The 23,550-nt window shown below is 38.1% G+C and overlaps 1 protein-coding gene across 4 annotated transcripts in view; it reads left to right on the top strand.

The window, feature by feature from the left end:
• LOC138698520 (LIM domain only protein 3-like) overlaps positions 1-23,550 on the top strand; it is a 1,357,283-nt gene that overhangs the window by 542,579 nt on the left and 791,154 nt on the right. For all 4 annotated transcript variants that reach the window (XM_069824505.1, XM_069824504.1, XM_069824508.1 and 1 more), the window contains exon 3: positions 17,025-17,084. The gene's annotated coding sequence lies outside the window, so the exon portion shown is untranslated. The remainder of the gene's footprint in view (positions 1-17,024; positions 17,085-23,550) is intronic.

Raw genomic sequence — 23,550 nt, 5'->3', positions numbered from 1 at the left:
AAGATACCCAGCATTTGCTCATATTGGGTTGAGTGAAAACTCCGGAAAAAACCTCAACCAGGTAACTTGCCCCGACCGGGAATCGAACCCGGGCCAACTGGTTTCGCGGCCAGACGCGCTGACCGTTACTCCACAGGTTTTATGTATGTATGTATGTATGTATGTATTTTTATTGGGTTATTTTACGACGCTGTATCAACATCTAGGTTATTTAGCGTCTGAATGATATGAAGGTGATAATGCCGGTGAAATGAGTCCGGTGTCCAGCACCGAAAGTTACCCAGCATTTGCTCGTATTGGACTGAGGAAAAACCCCGGAAAAAACCTCAACCAGGTAACTTGCCCCGACCGGGATTCGAACCCGGGCCACCTGGTTTCGCAGCCAGACGCGCTGACCGTTACTCCACAGGTGCGGACAGTATGTATGTATGCATGTATGGTTGTATGTATGTATGTATTTTTTGTAAGTTATTTTACAACGATGTATCAACATCTCAGGTTATTTAGCGTCTGAATGAGATGAAGATGATAATGACGGTGAAATGAGTCCGGGGTCCAGGACTGATAGTTACCAAGCATTTTCAGCGCTCCCAGGTTCGATCCCCGGTCAGGATGAGTTGCCTGGGTGAGGTTTTTTCGGGGTGTTTCTCTCACTCGTATGGATGAATATCAGGTAATATTACTATTTAATACGAGAAAAATTCGTACCGGCACCGGGAATCGAATCAAGGACCTCTCAGCTCTGCGCGCTGAGCGCTCTTTCCAACTGAGCTATGCCGGGACACGATCCACGGCGCCGGCCGAACCCCTCTCGTAATGCCGGCGCCGTGGATCGTGTCCCGGCATAGCTCAGTTGGAAAGAGCGCTCAGCGCGCAGAGCTGAGAGGCCCTGGGTTCGATTCCCGGTGTCGGTACGAATTTTTCTCGTATTAAATAGTAATAACACACATTGGCTACTTCATAGTAGTCGTGTAATATTCAATGAGGTGGGCGAGATCTCATACAAATGAATATGTGATGTAATATCAGGTAACTTTATCAGGTGATTAGAACCCCACTCATCTTCGCCACTTCCTTTCCTCCCCCATCATCCTTTCCTCATCATCCTGTTTCTGGTTTTTCAGATCACTCTACCGGCGGCCTCCCGAAGCAGCTGACTCTCTCGACCGGCCTCCGTGGAATGTAGTTAAGCGACATTGGTTGGCTTCTGCAATGGCACCCGAGGGGACCTACTCGGGGGAAGAGTTTCGCCTCGGACCGACAGGGGGGCCTTGGGGGAATTTGCCGAAGCAGGAATGGTATATGGATTCTGTCGGCTGTAGGGACCGGTCGTTAAGGGAGTCATGTGGTTAGGGCGGTGCGCGTAGGGGATCTATGGCACGCAACTCATTCCATGTCGAGGGTTAGCGCAATAGATCTCAACAGGTCGCAGTGCTAGGCCATCCGTGCCCACCTCAGTTAAATTGCATTCCATTCCCAGCATTTGATCATATTGAGTTGAGGGAAAACCCCGGAAAAAAACCTCGAACAGGTAACTTTCCCCAAGCGGGATTCAAACCCTGGCCACCTGGTTTCGCGATCAGACGCGCTAACCGTTACTCCACAGCGTGAACTGTATGTCAGTTGGACGGAGTTGCGCAATAATAGACCAACCGACAATTTGAAAAAAAAAATGAGATATTTGCAAAAATCTATTGATGCAGTCTAATTTAGCTCGGAAAAAAATAAAGAATGCGATATCTGACTTTTGCTGCTATTTATAAGGAAAAATTCATTTATTTATTTTGCCTTGAAATATTAATTCAACTGCTGGGCTCTTATCAAAAATCGGTTAGCCTTTTTTTGGTATTATTTGTGCTATTTTTTGTAATAGTATGAATGTTATAATGTAATACTTCTTGCATAAAATGTTAAAATGAAACAGATTTATTTCAATGGCCAATTACTCGAAACAGGTTTCTTTGGCCCTTGGTCTCTTATTGTGTAACTCCATCCAGTTGTATTTTTTTTAAATAATTAATTTGAACTTCTAGATTGGTTTCAAGGATTATTTCTTCCTATACATCACTACATTGTTACCGTGAATAATTAAACATGTTAATTCTTTTCAAGCGCACTTGTTGCTTATTTGTTTATTTATTTATTTATTTATTTATTTATTTATTTATTTATTTGTTTGTTTGTTTGTTTATTTATTTATTTTTTAACAGGGAAAAGCCCCAATTACAATAGACAGTACAGATTTATTAAAAAAAACACAGAATTGTATATAACATGAAAAAGATAAAACAGGAACAAATGCAAGATACAAGTGTAATTACAAATTAAAAATTAAAAATTAATAAAAAAACAAATAGATACTACCTAAATAAAAGACACAGATATAGATATAAATGAAAAATATCGAATAAAAATAAATTAAAAAGAGTTAAGTATAGATATCATAGCCAAAAAGGTAAAATGTAGCTATTGAGGAGCTTAGAACAAAAAGCAGGTAAGTGACGGAAACCTAGTTTTGAGGAAATTACAGTTAAAGTTCTACACGCATTGAAATATTATACACTAGTTCGGTGAAATGATGCCCATATAGCAGCACTGCACAGTGTGATCACTTACCTGATTTTATCCCAAAGAAACATCCTTTTGGGCTATCACAACACGCACTTACCTCATTTTTTTAATAATTTCACTTACCTGCTTTTGTTCTAAGCCCCTCAATTGGCAAATTACAGAGTAAATATAACACTATGTTAATAAATTCAATATACAGTATTATATAGTAGGACTAATATGCTTAATTTATTTATTTAAGAAATTCACTACTACAGAACACGTGTTCCAACCAGCATGATACCTGACATTATCTAAACACATTTGTTAGCCTACGCTAAAAACTTGTTCCGACGGCTTACTTCTAAAACCCCGTAAGTCCAGTATTTTCGTATATTTTTTAAATGCGTCTGCTGATAACACCTCGTAAATATGCAAACGTTTCTATATTTTACAGAGTGAACCGTAAGTAAAGTCATTAATTTCAGGGGGTTATTCTTTGAGATAATTTAAACAAAAAGTTTTATACAATTTTATTCGTTTTTGCTTCCTTTTCGAGATAAAAATTGTTTTATATGTTACATTTCATAACGTGTTTTGAGAAAGCCATTTCTTTAATTCCCAATATGCTCAGTCAGTTTAATTTTTTTTTAAATTTTTTTGTTTATTTAACGACGCTCGCAACTGCCGAGGTTATATCAGTGTCGCCGATGTGCCGGAATTTTATCCCGAAGGACTTCTTTTACATGCCAGTCAATCTACTGAATGAACCTGTCGCATTTAAGCACACTTAAATGTCATCGACCTGTAACCTCGAGCACAGAAGGCCAGCGCTGTACCGACTACGCTACCCAAGGCGACCTCAGTCAGTTTAAGAGAGCAGTGAATTATGATAATACATGATTAAAAGAATTTTAGTTGTGCCCTTTAAATGTGCAGAAATTTGATCCGAACAAATGTAAGTTTTAAAATTATTTTGCAGGACGAAAAGTTATATTTACATTACATTAATAATATTCTCATTATATCGATATATTTTAGATTTATAGTTTGCTGCCCATAACATAGTTCCATTAAACTACTATTACATTAACTCTCATTTTTTCAGAAACTGAGAAACTGGCTAACGGAACGTAATTATAATTTTATATTGCATACAGATTGAATTTTATCATATTAGCTCATAAATTATTACTTTTTCGTGTAGGCTTTATCTCAAATTAAGTAAACACACACTAGTCGTTAAGATTTAACTCAAGGATATTTGCCTCAGAATCTTTAGTGTATTGCAAATATTCATAATTTAAATAAGCTATATATATATATATATATATATATATATATATATATATATATTGTGACAGCGACGTGAGATTCGAACTCACGACCAGCGTCCCGCAAGAGAGCAGATCGCGCGGGCTCCACGAAGCACTGAGGGACGGCGCGCGGCGGGGAGAAGAGAGGGGAAAGGGCCTACGCGCGAGGGGAGGCTGCGCGCGCAGCTGCTGCTTACGGAGTGAAGGGGGAACGGACCTTCCCGACTCTTCCAGAACCCCGTCGAAGTGGAAAAATCGCGAATTCGACGTTTCTCGGTTACGTTGCTGTGGTTATAAATTACGGACGCGAAGGAGTGTGTGTGTGTGTCATTCATGATTAGTTCAGTCAGTAAGCCAGTGAACAGAGCAAGCCAGTCTTGTGTCTCGGTGTTCGACTCGAGTGTGCGTCCGCAACTGTGTCAGCATCCGAAGGCCTGAGTTCGAGTGCAGTGGACCGCAGTTGGAGGGACCTGAGTTCGAGTGCAGTGGACTGTCTCTGAAGGTCTGTGGTTCGAGATACTGTGAACTCGAGTGACTGAGCTAGAAGAACTGTGAACTGAGAACTGATTTGTAAATAGTGCTTTGTAAATATTAGTTAAGATTATCAGTTCATTGTTGTTCGTAATAGTCCAAGTAAATTGTCATTGCCGTCAGTGGAGTGCTATAACGAATACTGTGTTGAGTGAAAATCCTATTGTTGACGAGAGCATTTAAGGTGAATTGTAGAAAGGAATTATTGTTGGAAGAATAAAATCCTATTGTTGTGACAATAAATTTACAATATATATCACTATTGAATTGATTAAGGCTGGTTGAGTGGAAGAGAAGGCCATATGGCCTTAAACCTGCCAGCGAAAATAAAACATTCTATTCTATTCTATTCTATTCTATTCTATTCTATTCTATTCTATTCTATTCTATTCTATTCTATGTGTAACTAGATTTATTAATAGTATGTTAATGGAGGTCATGGTTGAAACCAACCAATCGGAACTCTTTCATTCAATTTATCATCGAGGGACTCTAAGAGTTAATACTCGATAATTTTGTTTCCAATTAAATCTTAATTTTCTATATACACTTTTAAGACTTATGCGAGTCAAAGTCAGGATAGAAGAAGAAATGTCAGAAGGAAATGAAATAGGAAGAGGAGTACGACAAGGATGCCCTTTATTTTCTACCCAGAGTAACATCTACTTGGAGGATTTAGTGAAGAACTGTTTTCAGAACATGGGAGGAGTGGTAGTAGGAGGAAGAAGAATAAAGTGTATAAGATTTGCTGATGATATGGCATTGTTAACAGAAGATAAGATGATACCATGCGATATGCTACTGGAGCTGAGTGACAGCTGTGAGCAGTATGGATTGAAGATAAATGCTAACAAGATGAAGGCCATGGTCATAGGAAGAAAAGTAAAGAAGGTAAATTGTGAATTCTAAATGAGACAGTAGAGCAAGTGGACAGCTTCAAATACTTGGGATATACTGTAAGCAGTAATATGAACTGCTGCCAGGAAGTCAAAAGGAGAATACCCATGGCAAATGAAGCTTTTGATAGAAAAAGGAGCATCTTTTGCGGACCTCTGGAGAAAGAACTAAGGAAGAGACTAGTGAGAGTGCTTTGTGTGGAGTGTAGCATTGTATAGAGCAGAAACATGGACATTAGACGAAGTGAAGAGAAAAGACTAGAAGCATTTGAAATGAGGATATGGAGAAGGATGGAGCGTGTCAAATGAAGAGACAGAATAAGAAACGAAGCTGTGTTGGAAAGAGTGGGTGAAGAAAAAATGATGCTGTAACTGATCAGAAAGAGAAAAAGGAATTGGCTGGGTCACTGGCTGAGAAGAAACTGCCTACTGAAGGATGCACTAGAAGGAATGGTGAACGGGAGAAGAGTTCGAGGCAGAAGAAGATATCAGATGATAGACGACATTAAGATATATGGATCATATGAGAATACTAAGAGGAAGGCAGAAAATAGGAAAGACTGGAGAATGCTGGGTTTGCAGTAAAAGACCTGCCCTTGTGCAGAACACTATGAATGAATGAATATCACTGATTACATTTGAAGAGTCCACTGCAAGAATGATGGATGTCACTGTCTTGTCGAAAATGAACCAAGACTGTCCATGCATAGTTTAAGACATATAGAATGTACATAGAGAGTTAAAATATATGGTATTAACACTGATATTCATTATCCAGTAATGATCGGAAAATCACAGTTAAGCTTTGAGCGCTATGCATTTCAAACTTTCAATTGCAGCTATTCTATCAATAGTCTCTAAACACACACCTTCATCTCAAACAGCAGAAATAACTAAAATGCTCTCTCAATTAATATCACTCAATAAAAGAATTGCATTCCAATGGATGCGGATGCATTAGTTAAGAAGGGCAGCACTGCTACTTACAGACCTGTTACTAAATCTACGTATTACTCTGTGAAGAGATTTATTAAATCTACATACTTAGACTTCAACAAACAAAATATGATAACACAATCTCAAGGGAAAAAATGGAACTCTCTGCAGCATCATAATCCACAGTTAATTCCCGATTTACCACGAAAATCGTCTGTAGCTGCATTTAGATTGGCAACAGGCCATGATTGTTTGGCCAAACACCTGCATAGAATTGGAATATATCAGTCCCCTAACTGCCCGTTGTGCAACTCAAACCAAGAAATGGATTCAGAACACCTAAAAATCTGTGCTTCAGTGGCTGACCATGACAATATCTTTGAAAAATATTGGAGTGCAAGAGGTCAAATGACTTTATTGTCAAACGCCTGGCATTAGAAAACAACAACAACTTTCAATTGCTTCTCCTGCAAAATGTATTCCAAAAGACATCCATCACTCTCAGGGGCGGATGCAAGGGGGGGGATTAAGGGGATATATCCCTCCCGAAATTTTGAGAAAAATACGAAACAAGAAACAAAAATAATATTAATTTTAATTCGTGAATGTACATAGGAATTAGAGAGCTTTCCACGTAAATTCTCTTTGCTAAAGTGTTAAATTCCAAGAGCTGCAGGAAGACAAACACAGCGTTCTTACTTCAAGACAGAGAGTCATGAAGAGTATTTTAGGCTTTTTAATTTTCCTTCTCTTCTTAGACTATTTCATTGGTCAGCTCAAGGACAGGTTTTTAAATCATAAGGGAATCCTAAAGTCCATAGAAACTTTTCTGCCTAAAAACATAGTGCGAGCATCAGATGAAGATTTAGAAACTGCTGTTGAGGCTATAGTAAATCAGTGGCCCACCAGATGCAACACGAGAGTCTTTCTTCAATGAATTGAAGATGTAGAGAAGAAATTTCCTTGATCAGAAAAATCTTCACCTAATACCTACTGACTTTATATCATCTTTGAACAGTGCAATGAAATTATTTTTCCCTGCACTCGCAAGGCGCTGAAACTTTTCTGCACGTTGCCTGTAACTACAGCAACACCAGAACGGTCGTTCTCAACATTGCGGTATTTGAAGACTTACTTGAGAAGCACGATGGGAGCAGACAGATTAAATGGACTGGCCTTGATGTGTATACATAAAAATGTAGAAGTAAAAGCTCATGAAGTACTGGATTAAATGTCTAAGAAGCCTCGTCGCCTTCTTCTGCAAATGTCATTCTGTCATTGTTTTTGTATTGCAGCCATTGTAAATGTTAAAATTAAAAAATTATGGTTTATTTAACAATGCTCGCAATTGCTGAGGTTATATCAGTGTCTCCGGTGTGCCGGAATTTTTTCCCTCAGGACTTCTTTTACATGCCAGTAAATCGACTGATATGAGGCCTGTCGCATTTTAACACACTTAAAATGCCATCAAGCTGGGTTGGGGTAGAACCCGCAATTTCGAGCACAGAAGGCTATACTGACTACGCTACTCAGGCCAACTTGTAAATGTTTGTGACTCGGAAACAAATTGTGAGCATATAAACTTATTTCTCATTACTCCATTTTTACTATCTCCTCATATCCCTCCCCGAAAAAAAAAATCCTGCGTCCGCCCCTGATCATTCTTGCAGTGTACTCTTCATTTCTAACTTCTTTTCTGTGTTAATATTAAGAAATTAATTTAGGATTTTTAATGTTAACACAGTAAAGAAGTTAGAAATTTAATCAGTCAAATTAAATCCATAATTTCTAGCTGTAAAATTATTTTTAAATTTAATTTAGCGTCATTAAAAACGAGAAACAATAATTTTTATTGCAGTATGAATGAAAACGGGTTTTGATTCCAGAAACAGACGCGCGCCGCATGCATCACACAAACGAGCATTAATAATTAAACGGCGGGTTTTGCAGTCTCGCGTTGCCGTATTGACAACTGCTTGCACAGATTAGTTAGCTCGATAATCGTGTTCATTATCTATCCTGGAGACATGCCGGACGGACGCTATCGAGTTAAGCAGGGACGATCTGCCCAGCCGTCACGATAAAACGCAAAATTCCTGCAGCAACGTCTCCCCCCCCCCCCCTCCCTGCCTGCCTGACTCACTCTCTTCCACCCTGTTCGCCTGCTCGGTCCATCAGAAGCTGATTGTGTTTCCTATATAGCAATCAAATAACTTTCCATAGAGCCTCCATACAGATTACAATAATTATGTTTGCCTCTGTTATGTACCGTCCTTCCCCCCTCTATGGCTATCAACTGGAGCTTTTATACGGCATGAATAATCCTTTCTGCAAGATTGGCACAAGTCGGAAAGGTTCTCCGAGAACAGGCTGACGATACTACGGTTTCTAATCGGTTCCGATAGTGTCGGAGGAGTCCAAATACAGACACGCCTTGTGGAACACCGAGTACTAGGACAATTATTTTCCTTACGTATAATTTGAATACACTTATGTCTTCCCTTACTTCTCTTCTCCTCTTCCTCTGCTATATCTTATTTTCTATTTCTCTTTTCTATAATTTCTCTCATTGTCTCATCCTGTCTTCTCCTTTCCTTTCAGTTTCTTCTTCTTCTTCTTCTTCTTCAGCTTCTTCTTCTTCTTCTTCCCTTTCCTACCCTTCCCTGCCCTGCCCTTCTTTTTCCTCCCCTTTTCTTCCTTTCCCTTCCATGTCCTTATCTTTCCTTCCCTGCCCTTCTATTCCCATCCCTTCCCTTCTCTTCCATTCTCTTTCTCTTCCTACTATTCCTTTCCTTGGATTTCTCTTTTCCCTTCCATTCCCTTCTGTTCCCTTCAATTCCCTTCTCTTCGCTAACATTTCCTTCTCTTCTCTTCCTTTCCCTACTCTTCCCTTTCCTGAACTTCTCTTCCCTTCCCTTCGCTTCCTTTCTCTTCCCTGCCCTTCTCTTCCCTTCCTTGCCCCTCTCTTCCCTTCCCTGCCCTTCTCTTCCCTTCCCTTCCTTTCCCTTCCCTACTCTACCTTTCCCTGCATTTCTCTTCTCTTCCCTTCAATATCCTTCTGTTCCCATCCATTCCCTTCTGCTCCCTTCTCTTCTCTTCCCTTCTTTTCCCTTTCATTCTCTTCCTTTCCTTTCCCTAATCTTCTCTTCTCTTCTCTTCTCTTCTCTTCTCTTCTCTTCTCTTCTCTTCTCTTCTCTTCTCTTCTCTTCTCTTCTCTTCTCTTCTCTTCTCTTCTCTTCTCTTCTCTTCTCTTCTCTTCCTTTCTCTTCCCTGCCCTTCTCTTCCCTTCTTTGCCCCTCTATTCCCTTCCTTACTCTTCTCTTCCCTTCCCTTCCTTTCCCTTCCCTTCCTTTCCCTTCCCTACTCTACCTTTCCCTGCATTTCTCTTCTCTTCCCTCCAATTTCCTTCTGTTCCCATCCATTCCCCTCTGCTCCCTTCCATTCCCTTCTCTACCCTCCCATTCCCTTCTAATCCCTTTTTTTCCCTACCCTTCTCTTCCCTTCTTTTCCCTTTCATTCTCTTCCTTTCCTTTACCTAACCTTCTCTTCTCTTCTCTTCTCTTCTCTTCTCTTCTCTTCTCTTCTCTTCTCTTCTCTTCTCTTCTCTTCTCTTCTCTTCTCTTTCCTTCCCTTCGCTTCCTTTCTCTTCCCTGCCCTTCTTCCCTTCCTTACCCCTCTCTCCCCTTCTCTTCCCTTCCCTTCCTTTCCCTTCCCTACTCTACCTTTCCCTGCATTTCTTTTCTCTTCCCTTGAATTTCCTTCTGTTCCCTTCCATTTCCTTCTGCTCCCTTTCATTCCCCTCTCTTTCCTTTCTTCCCTACCCTCCCTTTCCCTTCTTTTCCCTTTCATTCTCTTCCTTTTCATTCCCTAACCTTCTCTTCTCTTCTCTTCTCTTCTCTTCTCTTCTCTTCTCTTCTCTTCTCTTCTCTTCTCTTCTCTTCTCTTTCCTTTCATTCTCTTTCTTTCCTTTCCCTACCCTTCCCTTCCATTCCCTTCCCTACCATTCCGCTCCCTTCCATTCTCTTCCTTTCCCTTCCTTACCCTTCCTTTCTCTTCTCTTCTCTTCTCTTCTCTTCTCTTCTCTTCTCTTCTCTTCTCTTCTCTTCTCTTCTCTTCTCTTCTCTTCTCTTCTCTTCTCTTCTCTTCTCTTCAAGCTTTTAGTCCCTATTCTCCCACTCCTTTCCTTTCCCTCTTTTTGTCTCTCCTCTCTTTACATTTCTACTCTCTTCTCTGCTTTCTCTTATCTCCTCTCTGTACATTCCTCTTCTCCCTTTCTGCCCTCTCTTTTTTCTTCTCGTCTCCTTCCCTCAAGAGTTTCGTAATTAATGTGTTGCAGTTTCTAGATTATTTTCATTGTGTCACCACAATACACTTTGATTTGTAGGTTATATTCTTTCTTGTTAGATCCCTTCCTGACTGTTATGAACGTTTCCGAGTTACACTCCACACTGGGTATTTCCTTCACGATGCACTGCTTCGTCGATATAGGAGAAAGCCAATGTGTCCCTACTTTAGATATTACACGCGGAGTAAGTCCCATGCAATCGGCAAGCATCGTGGTCTCAGGTACAGCATGGAAATCTAGAAATATTATGGACAGTAAAAAAAACGATCATAAGGGAATAGGTATTTAAGGGTTGTTAATTCATTATAAAAATGAAGTGAATCTGATACGACGTTAATATAAATTAATTTTATTTCATAGAATATATCTATCTATAATAAACAATAAAACAGACAAACAAATAAAGGATTAAATATAAAGAAATAAGAAATAAAGAAATAAATTTATGTAAAACAAATAAAGAATAAAGAAATAAATAAATGAAGAAATAAATTAACGAATAAATTAATAAGTAATTATAAATAAACAAATAAAAATAAATAATACACAAATACAAAACAAATAAATAATAAAAATTACCTTAAACTAGCCAGCAATATCCTTAATATTTGCGCCGTTTTCAAGACGTTGAATAATATTACTTTGTGAGAAACACTCAGACGTGAACGTGTTTGTGACATGATCCCTTACCGGTATGCGGGACTTGGATTCTTTTCACAACAGACCACGTTGTAGCCTACTGTTTTGCTGCTTTCTTTAGACCCAAACGCATTCTACTAAATCCGCGCAGCAGTGTGTAGTCATACTCAAGTCTTTTGAACGGAAGAAAGCAGAAACGATCCTACAAAGATGCAGAACTGGAGGAGATTACTAGGCCTGGGAACTCCATATCCTTGTCTGACTGGGCCGGGCCTCGTGCCCCATCGGGCTGCTCCCTCAACGCCTCCTGCCATGTGGTGAGCTTCCATTATCATTAATGTTTCAGCACTGCATATGATGATGACATTCTTTATCCCGCCATTTAAACCCCGCAGCTGTTTCTTTTAACACGGCTCAACCCCGTCTAAACATCAAGCGAAATAATGCAAGAAATATGGGCTGTAATGACGGACTCGATAGCTTGCGTCAGCCACCTTGCCTGTCCACACTCTAATTATATTATACGACAAAAAGAAGAAGTCACAGATACCGTACTACATTTAGAACAGAACCTAGAGCTGCTAGAATCTTGGGTTCAGATCTCATTTGGAGCATGGTGTTATCTGTGATATGTTGACGTAAGGGGAGTCATGAGTCTTCTTTCTATCTCTCTTTTTCATTCATTCATTCATTCATTCATTCATTCGTTCGTTCTTTCATTCATTCACTCTTTCATTCATTCAGTCATTCATTCATTCATTCATTCATTCACGCGGTTCATCTTGCTGTACTCACTATCTATTTAATTAGTAGTATTAGTAGTAGTATTTAGTAGTATTTATTTATTTAACCTGGTAGAGATAAGGCCGTCAGGCCTTCTCTGCCCCTCTACCAGGGGATACAACTATAATATGAAGAATAAAATTACAATTAATATCATATTTACAATTACATTTACAATTACAATAAAAATTAACGACAAAATTACCTGATTAATGAAAGCTAGACAATTTATCATAGAAGTGAAGAACAAAGAATATTTTTGTATTTACTGAATTACAAATTAAACCTAGAATAACAAAATTCTATAGTGATGAAATTACCGGATATTGAAATATTTTGTGATAGATTAAGAGAACTATTTACAAGAAACCATGTCTGAACGAATCTCAAGTACTGACCAAGTGCCTAGTAAGTTTGCGTTTGAATTCAATTTTATTTCGACAGTCCCTGATGCTAGCAGGTAACGAATTCCAGAGTCTTGGCAGGGCTATTGTGAAAGAGGATGAGTATGAGGAGGTGCGATGGGATGGTATTGTTAGTATTGTTTCATGGCGAGAGCGTGTGTTCAGTTCAGTTTAAAATTTAACAGTGAAACATCAGAAACCATATTTGGGGGTGTTTTTATTTAAATAAGAATACGTTTACATGAAAGGGTCACTATGCCTAAAAATAATTTTAATACAATATATCTACAGAGAGTCGTATTGAAAGTCATGAGCATCACATTGCTATAATTTCAATTTCAACAATGTAACAAAAACGATTATATGATCATAATCTACAGACTTTACACTATGTATTGACATATTGTGACGTCATTAACTTCTATCATGTGATCACAGGCAATGTTTGCAAAATGGTCCACAACGATGGTTCGTTTCTTTCGACAGCGTGCTGTCATTAAATTCCTTGTTAAAGAAGAAAAATCTGCTGCTGGAATTCACCTCAGACTTCAGCGTGGATATGGAGATGTGTGCATGGGCGCCAGCAGTGTTAGGGGATGGGTGAAACATTTCGAAGATGGGAACACGAGCATCCAAGGTGAGCCTCGTAGCGGTCGCCCTCGACTGCCTCCAAGGAACGCAACAAGGAAAGAGTCGATGAGTTCTGGGATGCATTTTGGTTGAATTTCTTAAACCTATACAGACCATAAATACTGTCCGCTATATTCAAATAGTTTGCACACATTTTTACCCCCGTTTTGTAAGTTTCAAGTCCGTTTCATCTTCCCGAAGACACTGACGCACTGCTTTCCTGATGTCCTCCAACGTCTGGTAGCTTTGATCTCGCAGCTGCTCCTTTACAGAACTGAAAAAAAAAATGGTAGTCGGATGGTGCCAAGTCGGGACTGTAGGGAGATTGCGGAAGAGTATCCCACTCAAATGTTCTGATTTTCTCTACGGTGACATGATCAGTGTGATGTCACGAGTTATCGTGTTGCAGGATGATCTTCTTTCCAGGGTGTTTCTCGCACAATGCACGACGGAGCTTCAAAACTGTCTGAATATAGCGGACAGCATTTATGGTCTGTCGAGGTTCAAGAAATTCAACCAAAATGCATCCCAGAACTCATCAACTCTTTCCTTGTTGAGTTCCGTGGAGGCAGTTCGAGGGCGGCCGCTACGAGGCTCATCTTGGATGCTTGTGTTACCATCTTCGAAATATTTCACCCATCCCCTAACACTGCTGGCGCCCATGCACACATCTTCGTATGCACGATGAATTTGAAGGTAAATTTCAGCAGCAGATTTTTCTTTTTTAACAAGAAATTTAATGACAGTGCACTGTCAAAACAAACCATAGTTGTTGACCATTTGGCAAACATTGCCTGTGGCCACACAATAGAAGTTAATGACGTCATAATATGTCAATACATAGTGTAAAGTCTGTAGATTATGATCATATAATCGTTTTTGTTACATTGTTGAAATTGAAATTATAGCAATGTGTTGCTCATGACTTTCAGTACGTTACTGATGAATTGTATATGCTGTAAATTGAATGGTACTCTGTATAGCTCAATTGATGAATTGTATATGCTGTAAATTGTATAGTAGTCTGTATAGCTCAACTGATGAATTGTTAATGATTATAAATTGAATTAATCTACTTGATAATAATTGCAGAAATTTGTATAGCTTAATGAAAGTATGCTTGTAAATTGAATTAATCTGCTTACTTTGTATTGTATATGTTTGTATAGTTTTGGCCGATGAATTGTATATACTTTAAATTGAATAGTAATCTGTATAGCTCTATTGATAAATTGATTGTATTTGTAATTTGAAGTAGTTTGCATGATATGTATTATCAATTTCTGTATATCACAACTGATTGAATTGTTTATGCCTTAAATTTAATGAACTTACTTGTTCTGTATTATACATATAGCTCAACTGATGAATGATCGTTTGCGTTTGTAAATTTAATAATGTGATTGGCTATGTATTGTATACTTTTAGTAGAGCCATCGATGTAGCTCAGTCGGCAGACTCGCTGGGCTGCTGATCCGGAAATGCGTTCGAGCTTGGGTTGGATCACCCTTTGGTCTTATTGAATGGTTTCTTCCGAGGTTTTCCCCAGCCGTGTGACTGAAGCCGGATGGTCTATGGCGAGTCCTCGGCATCACTTCGTTTCACCCCTTTGATTTGATTACCTGGTTGGGTTTCTCCGAGGTTTTCCCCAACCAAAAGGCAAATGCCGGGTAATCTTTTGGAGAATCCTCGGGCCTCACCTCATCATTGTAGAAAATTACTAAATTGTAAAACTGTAAATATTGTAAAATATTGTAAAAATCTGTAAAAATTGTAATTGTAATATTGTAAAATTTTGACTTCTTCCACATCTTAAAGCTTCATTGCTCATGTAAAATCTATGAAATATAATAAATGAATGAATGAATTATTTATATTAAATGACAATTTATCAAGTTCCCTCTTGAGACTCTCTTTCTTGTTGCATCTCATAGCAAACACGTAACCTTTTTTTTATTCCTTGAAGGATTAATAACAATTTCATATAATGACAGAAACGGTGCTTATGTAAGGGAATTTGATTCTGCCTGTTAGACCCGATCTGAGTCCCCTCTGAGTGCCTGAGTGTCAATGTATCTTTGATACATTTCCATCACATATTGTAGAAACGTTAACAACATTTTAATGGCTTATGAAAGCTGTTTTATGTTTCCGAATGTGCGGGTATTATTTTGTGTGACGAGATAAACAACATCGATCGGTTTACACGCCAGTTCAATGCTAGAGCACAGCGATGCATGAAGTTAAGAATATCAGTTTTAATGTTTATAATGTGGCTTTCTGGAATTCACACATGTGGTGGGGTAGAAAATTTACAATGCACTCTGTCCGTCTTCGGGACATACAGAACAAAACCACATCACTTAAACTGATGTCAAATGACTCGTCTGAACTCTAAAAAGTGATTGTGGTAGGATATTTAATGCCGATAAAATTGGGTGGTGTTTGGCAATATGAAGCCAAGAATTCACTAAGTAATTATGTGATATTCGCTTTATGGTTGAGAAAAACTCGATAAAAACATGTGATGAACACAAGCGGGAATCGAACTCACGCCCGAGCGCCTAATTCTTGAGCTATGACGATGGTACTAAAGAATTATCCCCCTTCTTCTTTTGCACGTGAATTTATCCACAGAAAATTGAATCCTCTCAAATGAAATCTCTCAAAGTAATAAAATTAATGTCACTAATTCGCGAATATAATAAATAATACTTACTTACTGGCTTTTAAGGAACCCGGAGGTTCATTGCCACCTACACATAAGCCCTCCATTGCTCCTTATCGTCAGCAAGATTAATCCAGTCTCTATCATATCCCACCTCCCTCAAATCCATTTTAATATTATCTTCCCATCTACGTCTCGGCCACCCCAAAAGTCTTTTTCCCCTCAAGTCTCCCAACTAACACTCTATATGCATTTCTGGATTCGCCCATACCTGCTACATGCCCTGCCTATCTCAAATGTCTGGATTTAATGTTCCTATTTGTCAGGTGAAGAATATAATGCGTGCAGCTCTGCGTTGTGTAACTTTCTCCATTCTCCTATAACCTCATCCCTCTTAGCCCCAAATATTTTCTGAAGAATCTTATTCTCAAACACCCTTAACCTATGTTCCTCTCTCAAAGTGAGAATCTAAGTTTCACAGCCATGAAGAACAACAGGTAATAAAACTGTTTTATAAATTCTAACTTTCAGATTTTTTGACAGCAGACTAGATGACAAAAGCTTCTCAACCGAATAATAACAGGCATTTCCATATTTATTCTGTGTTTAATTTCCTCCCGAGTGTCATTTATATTTGTTACTGTTGCTCCCAGGTATTTGAATTTTTCCACCTCTTCAAAAGATAAATTTCCAATTTTTATATTTCCATTTCGTACAATATTCTCGTCACGAGACATAATCATATATATTGAAAGGGAAAACGTGAAAGGTGATTACCATGTGTCATTTCCAAACTCTGAGATTTTCAGCTATAGTGTGATACGCAATTCGTCTGAATTTTATTTTTTCTTCTGCCTTTTCTTAAGGACCACAAGGGCGGACCTCGAGGACCACGGGTGGTCCGAGGACCATAGTTTGAGAAACGCTGATCTAAATGATTCATTTTAAATCAGACTGTTTCAGAAAGGGGGACGTTTTATGTTTTTTGTTATAATTTTCGCCACTTGGTGCGCTGCTAGATGCATGGAGTAATTAGTTATCCCTGCCTAAAACAGGTGGCAGTAAAATCAGTTTCTAATTAGTGCCTGTAGCATTTCGAACGGGAAAGTCGATACGTTTCGCATGATGACATAAACTGCTGCTTCGGAAACTCATTTTAAATATATCAGCATGTTAAATCATAAGTAACTCCATATGTACAGGTAAATTTTGTTGCAGAAACCGGGCGTAAGACTACAGACATTACATTACTTTTAAATGAACACCCTAAGCATTCTCCTTGTTGCAGTTTCTTTGTGTTAATTTGGTCTTTCTTTTGTTTTGCAGATTCGCGCAAGATTGTGGAGGCTGAACGAAAGAGTTCGTAGGAGAAAATTAGTCGGCCAGGTAGGTAATCTTCAGCTCGCTACTTGCAGACTGTATTAAGTGCTTGAGCGTCTCCTGCTGGGACCACGCGACTAATAAAACCGTGTTCTGCGAACTTAATATAAACTCAATTCATGAATTAACTCATTAATATTTTAATGCTTCCCTTCCCCTTGAAATTAATAAATAAGAAATGCAGATCAAAATTATAGTTGGTTGCTGTAATAAACTTCTTGTTCTCATATTTTTCGAGGTGTGAATGTAGTACATTTGGCTGAGTAACGGTTTTCTTACCAAAGAGGACATGGGTTCGAATACGAGCAGATCTTTTCAGGTTTGTTTCGCATACAGTGGCCTGTTAACAGGTTTTTCTCTGTGTATAATTAGGATCTTCTTACTTTATATCCTGAGAGTGAAACCTAACCATTTTTTCCCTATTGCTACATAAGCTAATGCAGCGTTTTTCAATTTTTTTCAACATGTGACACGCAAAAGACGTAATTTAAAATCCTGCGGCACACTTATATAACCTAAAGCTGTTGTTATTAATAAGGGGGAGAATTTTGAGGGTTTTAGGAGGGAATGAGGACTGTAAAATACAAAAAATGAGGTAAATGTATATTCATTAATATATGAAATAAAATATTTTCAATTTTATATGCATTAATTTTGAGTCAACATAGGAAGGAATGGTAGTGTGATGAATGGTGAAAGGGCGCATGGGAGAAGAAAGTTGAGAACTTACTTACTGGCTTTTAAGGTACCCGGAAGTTCATTGTCGCCCTCACATAAGCCCGCCATTAGTCCCTATCCTGAGTAAGATTAATCCATTCTCTATCATCATATCCCACCTCCCTCAAATCCATTTTAATATTATCTTCCCATCTACGTCTCGGCCTCCCTAAAGGTCTTTTTCCCTCCGGCCTCCCAACTAATAATCTTTATGCATTTCTGGATTCGCCCATACGAGCTACATACCCTGCCCATCTCAAACGTCTGGATTTAATGTTTCTAATTATGTCAGATGAAGAATACAATGCGTGAGTTGTGTGTTGTGTAACTTTCTCCATTCTCCTGTAACTTCATCCCTCTTAGCCCAAATATTTTCGTAAGCACCTTATTCTCAAATACCTTTAACCTATGTTCCTCTCTCAAAGTGAGAGTCCAAGTTTCACAACCATAAAGAACAACCGGTAATATAACTGTTTTATAAATTCTAACTTTCAGATTTTTTGACAGCGGACTGGATGATAAAAGCTTCTCAACCGAATAATAACAGGCATTTCCCACATTTCTTCTGTGTTTAATTTCCTCCCGAGTATCATTTATATTTGTTAGTGTTGCTACAAGATCCTGTATTTGAACTTCTCCACCAAAGAAGTTGAGAAAAGAAACAAAAAACACGTTAATCACAAATTGGACTAACACACCTTTATGTGTTTTTATTTGAATTTTAAGAGAGAAATATACAAGTTAGTGGTAGAAAATAATTATTAAAATGCAGTATTAGTGTGATCATTATGGTATTATGCATGTTTTCTTAAGGGAGTCTGTACTTCCATATCGTACAATGTTGAATTCCTCAATTTTCGGTACACTTTTCTCAGAAGTTATAGAAGATACAAATGTATGAAAAAATAGGGTATATGTAACATACCTTTTATGTATACAATCGGTTAAATAAATTTAAAATTCCTCTGAGCGGTTGGAAAAAAAAAAATGTTTTTTTTTCACTAATAACATTTTTGCACTAAGAATGACTGCAAATTATTTTTTTATTTTTGCTGAAGATGGAAATAAACTTAATTTTTTTAACATACTGTGTAAAATGTCATCACATTGATATTGTGTATTAATTTCAGCCTTCTGGATACAATATTGTCTGAGAAAAGTGCGCCAATGTCACAAAAATAAGAAACTGCAGAAAAATTGTGTCACAGTTTCCATATCGTGCAATGTTAAATTCCTCAATTTTGAGTGCACTTTTTCTCAGAAGTGACAAAAGATACAAATTTAAAGAAAAAACATAGGGCATATGTAACTTACTTTTATGTATACAACGGAGCAAATAAATTAAAAATTCCTCTGAGGGGTTGGCAAGAAAAAATTATCATTGATAACATTTTTTGTATTAAGAATTACTACAGTATTTTTGCTGAAGATAGGACTAAAAGCTGACAATTAGAAGAAATAAAATCATATTATCATTTTACACATATTAAACTACCGAAATCGATAAAAAAATGTATATATATTTTTTGTCAAAATTCGGTGTACAGACTTCTCTTAATTTCTTATTTTAGGAAATTTGAAAACGTACAATATTATTATATGTTTTGCTGAGGTATTTAATGTAAGTTACGATTTTTTTCCATAAAGGCAAGCAAAATGCTTTATTTTAAAGGTTAGTACGATATTGTTACTGACAGCTTCAAATACTTGGGGTGTACTATAAGCAATAACATGAGCTGCTGTCAAGAAGTCAAAAGGATGATAGCAATAGTAAAGAAATCTTTTAATACGAAAAGGAGCATCTTCTGTGTACCTCTGGAGAAAGAAGTAAGGAAGAGACTAGTGAAGTGCTTTGTGTGGAGTGTAGCATTACAGGGGAAGAAAAATGGACATTACGACGAAGTGAAGAGAAGCGACTAGAAGCATTTGGAATGTGGATATGGTGAAGAATGAAACGTGTGAAGTGGACAGGCAGGATAAAAAATGAAGCTGTGTTGGAAAGGGTGGATGAAGAAAGAATGATGCTGAAACTGATCAGGAAGAGGAAAAGGAATTGTTGGGTCACTGGCTAAGAAGAAACTGACTACTGAAGGATGTTTTGGAAGCAATGGTAAACAGGAGAAGAGTTCGAGGTAGAAGAAGATATCAGATAATAGACTAAAATTAATGACGATCTGGACTCAATCTGGACATGGACACGGAAATTCCGACTTAAACTAAATCCAGAAAAATCACAGTCAGTCATTGTGGGCCATTCACGTTTGTTAAGCACTATTACCATACCAAATTTGTCCCCTATTAAAATACACGGCACCGGAATTGCGTTCAGTGAATCAGTAAAGAATCTAGGTATTTATATGGATAAAAGTTTAAATTGGAACATTCAAGTTGCAGAAACCTGCAAAAACGTATTCCCATTAATCCACTCGTTTAGACGATTGAAGAATTTTCTACCCTTTTCCATGAAAAAAATGCTAGTGCAAACACTCGTGATGCCCCACTTCGATTACTGTGATATTCTGCTTACTGACCTAAGCGTTACTTCGGCGCAGAGACTACAACGTGTTCATAATATATGCGTCCGTTTCGTCTGCAATATTCGCCGGGCTGATCACGTAACACTGTCCCTCGAAATGTTGTCCTGGCTCCGTCTAGAGGATCGTAGGAAAATCCACTGTCTTTCCCTTCTCTTTCACATATTGCATTTCTCCACCCCTGTCTATCTTGCGTCTCGTTTTCAAAATTTATCCACCCATCATAACCTAGACACACGATCACAACACTCCTCAATATTATCCATTCCCTCCCACCGAACATCCTCATATTCATCTTCTTTCACTGTGGCTGTTCCTCGACTTTGGAATTCCCTACCGAGTAATGTCAGGGACTGTCAGACATCAAACCAATTTAAGAATAGGCTAACGAGATATTTTTCTAACAATTCTTGTTAACAATAATAGCTGTTTCAAGTTTCTCAATGTTTAATTGTTATATATATCACAGATAGGCCTAAATATCTAAATTATCTCATTATTATTATTATTATTACTATTATTATTATTATTATTATTATTATTATTATTATCATTATTATTATAACTATTTCTTACCAATGTTTATTATTGTCACACTAACATTAGTTATCCAATTTTCATTATTACTTTCATGTTGTTTTATGATCTAGATATTAATGTAATAACTATGTAAGCAAATGTATTCAATTAGAATTAGAGTCTGGCTGAGCGGAAGAGAAGGCCTACTGGCCTTAGCTCTGCCAGATTAAATAAATAAATTATTATGTTAATATATATGGATCATATACGGAGAGAAAGAGAAAGGCAGAAAATAGGAAATATTGGAGAATGCTGGGTTTGCAGTGAAAGACCTGCCCTTATGAATGCCTGTGAAATGTGACCAGGTTCTAGTGTCGAAATTTGCCCAGCATTATTTTTATGGTAATGGGTCGAGAGGGAAAATCTCGGAAAAAATCCCCACCCAAGGAACTGACTTTTTTTTTTTTACTTATCTTCTCAGTTCAATTCATTTGAAATTGATTCCCATGCATTATCTTTTAACGCTGTGTCTTTGACTTGATTCTCTTGCTATACAAACAGGGATGTGTCTGGTAAACTGCAACTAATCGGCGGCAATGTGCAACTGAGAACAACAACAATGCGTTCTAATTGGCTGGTTTGTTACGTTTCGCATAACCATAAACGCAGAAGCTTGAAGCTTGCAAACTTCTATGTTAACGTATAATTGATCGTTAACGTTTTGTTAACTCGTTCCATCGTGAATTACATAGAATCTAGTTTTTATGTTTACGTTACATTTACGTTTAATTTCATTGTAAATGTGCCTTTACTTAGCCTACTTATTACGTAACGCGTATCCTAGACATGACGTATTAGACCACGTCGCTACGACGCGGGTCTAAGTATCATAAAACACTGCTATAGTGTAATTAGAAAATGGTATAGGAAGAACTGAACTGTTTTGAAACGTTTAAAACGTATAGTTATAAAGTATGTGTCATCTTCGAATCATTATTTTACAGTGCCTCATGTGGTTTGTTGCAGGGTTTAAGGTAAAAGTAAAAGGTAAAGGTATCCCCGTAACATACCATGAAGGCACTTGGGGGGGGGGCATGGAGGTAGAGCCCCATGCTTTCGGCACTAGAATGAGGTGACCGCCTTTTACCCCCGGGAAAGACCCGGTACTCAATTTTATACGAGGCTGAGTGAACCTCGGGGCCGTTCTGAAAGTTTGGCAATGATAAAAAATCCTGTCACCGCATGAGATCGAACCCCGGACTTTCCAGTCCGTAGCCAGCTGCTCTACCAACTGAGCTACCCTGCCGCCTCAGGGTTTAAGGTAGAAAAATAAATAATTATCGCAAAAAATGCACAAATGAAAAATTATAATTGTTCAAATTGCGAAAATCTTGTGCAATATTATAAATAGTTCTACAGAAAGATACATTTAATCAAGTATATGCACAAACAAAAAGTTTGTCCTGTGTAAATTGTTTCTTAGAGTTTTATTACTATCAACCCATCTTACCACAGTCTGTGTAGATATACTTATGTAAGTAAATCACTACAGGCAGGAATATTTAGAATCAACTACAGATGAATTTATATCACATTAAAACACGTTATTTTATGGGCACTCTAAACATTAAAGATGCTATTCATAGATATTTCGCAGCACGCGCTACGAGCGTACTAAGCTAGTCCCGGCTATCCAATGGTTACTAGTACAGAATTCAAATCATATCCTATCGCTAACACTGGTTTATGAATACGAAAAACGCTAATCATCCACCGGAAGCCCGCGCTAAAAAGTCTATGAATGCGGCCCTAAAATTCTTTACTAGTAGGCCCTTCAAGATTTATTGTTAGCAGAGTGCTAACTCCCATGTATTGTGGGTCTCTATCACCACGGCATGGCGCATCCTCAGGTTGCGGATCGAGGAGACGGCCTCCAGATATGGAGGGTAGCTGTGAATATTGAATAAGCAGTCGCGGACAGCCGATGAGTGGTGGTCCTCCAGCTTGGGGATTGGACCAAGGGCTAACAACCCATCACCGTAAAAAAAAACAGCTTGTTACGAAACCTCTAAATAAGCCTTGGAATGGGATTAATTCTCTGGCACGACCACAGCAAATGAATAATGTTTTGAGATTTGGTACTTAGAATGTTACAAGTCTATATAGACTTCACGCATTGTATTCTTCACCTGACATAATTAGAAACATTAAATCCAGGCGTTTGAGATGTGCAGGGCATGTAGCACGTATGGGCGAAACCAGAAATGCATATGGAGTGTTAGTTGGGAGGCCGGAGGGAAAAAGACCTTTGGGGAGGCCGAGACGTAGATGGGAAGATAATATTAAAATGGATTTGAGGGAGGTGGGATATCATGATAGAGACTGAATTAATCTTGCTAAGGATAGGGACCAATGGCGGGCTTATGTGAGGGCGGCAATGAACCTCCGGGTTCCTTAAGTAAGCCAGTAAGTAACTAAGTAAGAGTGCTAACTCTTTTTACTGAAAGATGGTTTCTAAATCCAGTTTTTACAAGATTCACACAACTAAATCCTCGCTTACAATTTAGAGTATGCGATGGAATTATATAAATAAATTAGAATAAACTGTAGAATAACTCTTCTCAACCCGAGAAGAGTTATTCTACATGAAACGCCGGGAAAGCCTCAAGTCATACATAGAAGAAACTGTTCACTTAACTTAC

The sequence above is a fragment of the Periplaneta americana genome, chromosome 4, assembly GCF_040183065.1.
Source record: "Periplaneta americana isolate PAMFEO1 chromosome 4, P.americana_PAMFEO1_priV1, whole genome shotgun sequence".
Taxonomy (NCBI): Eukaryota; Metazoa; Arthropoda; class Insecta; order Blattodea; family Blattidae; genus Periplaneta; species Periplaneta americana.
The sequence above is the reverse complement of the archived record's forward strand: the minus strand, read 5'-3'. Positions and strand labels throughout refer to the sequence as shown.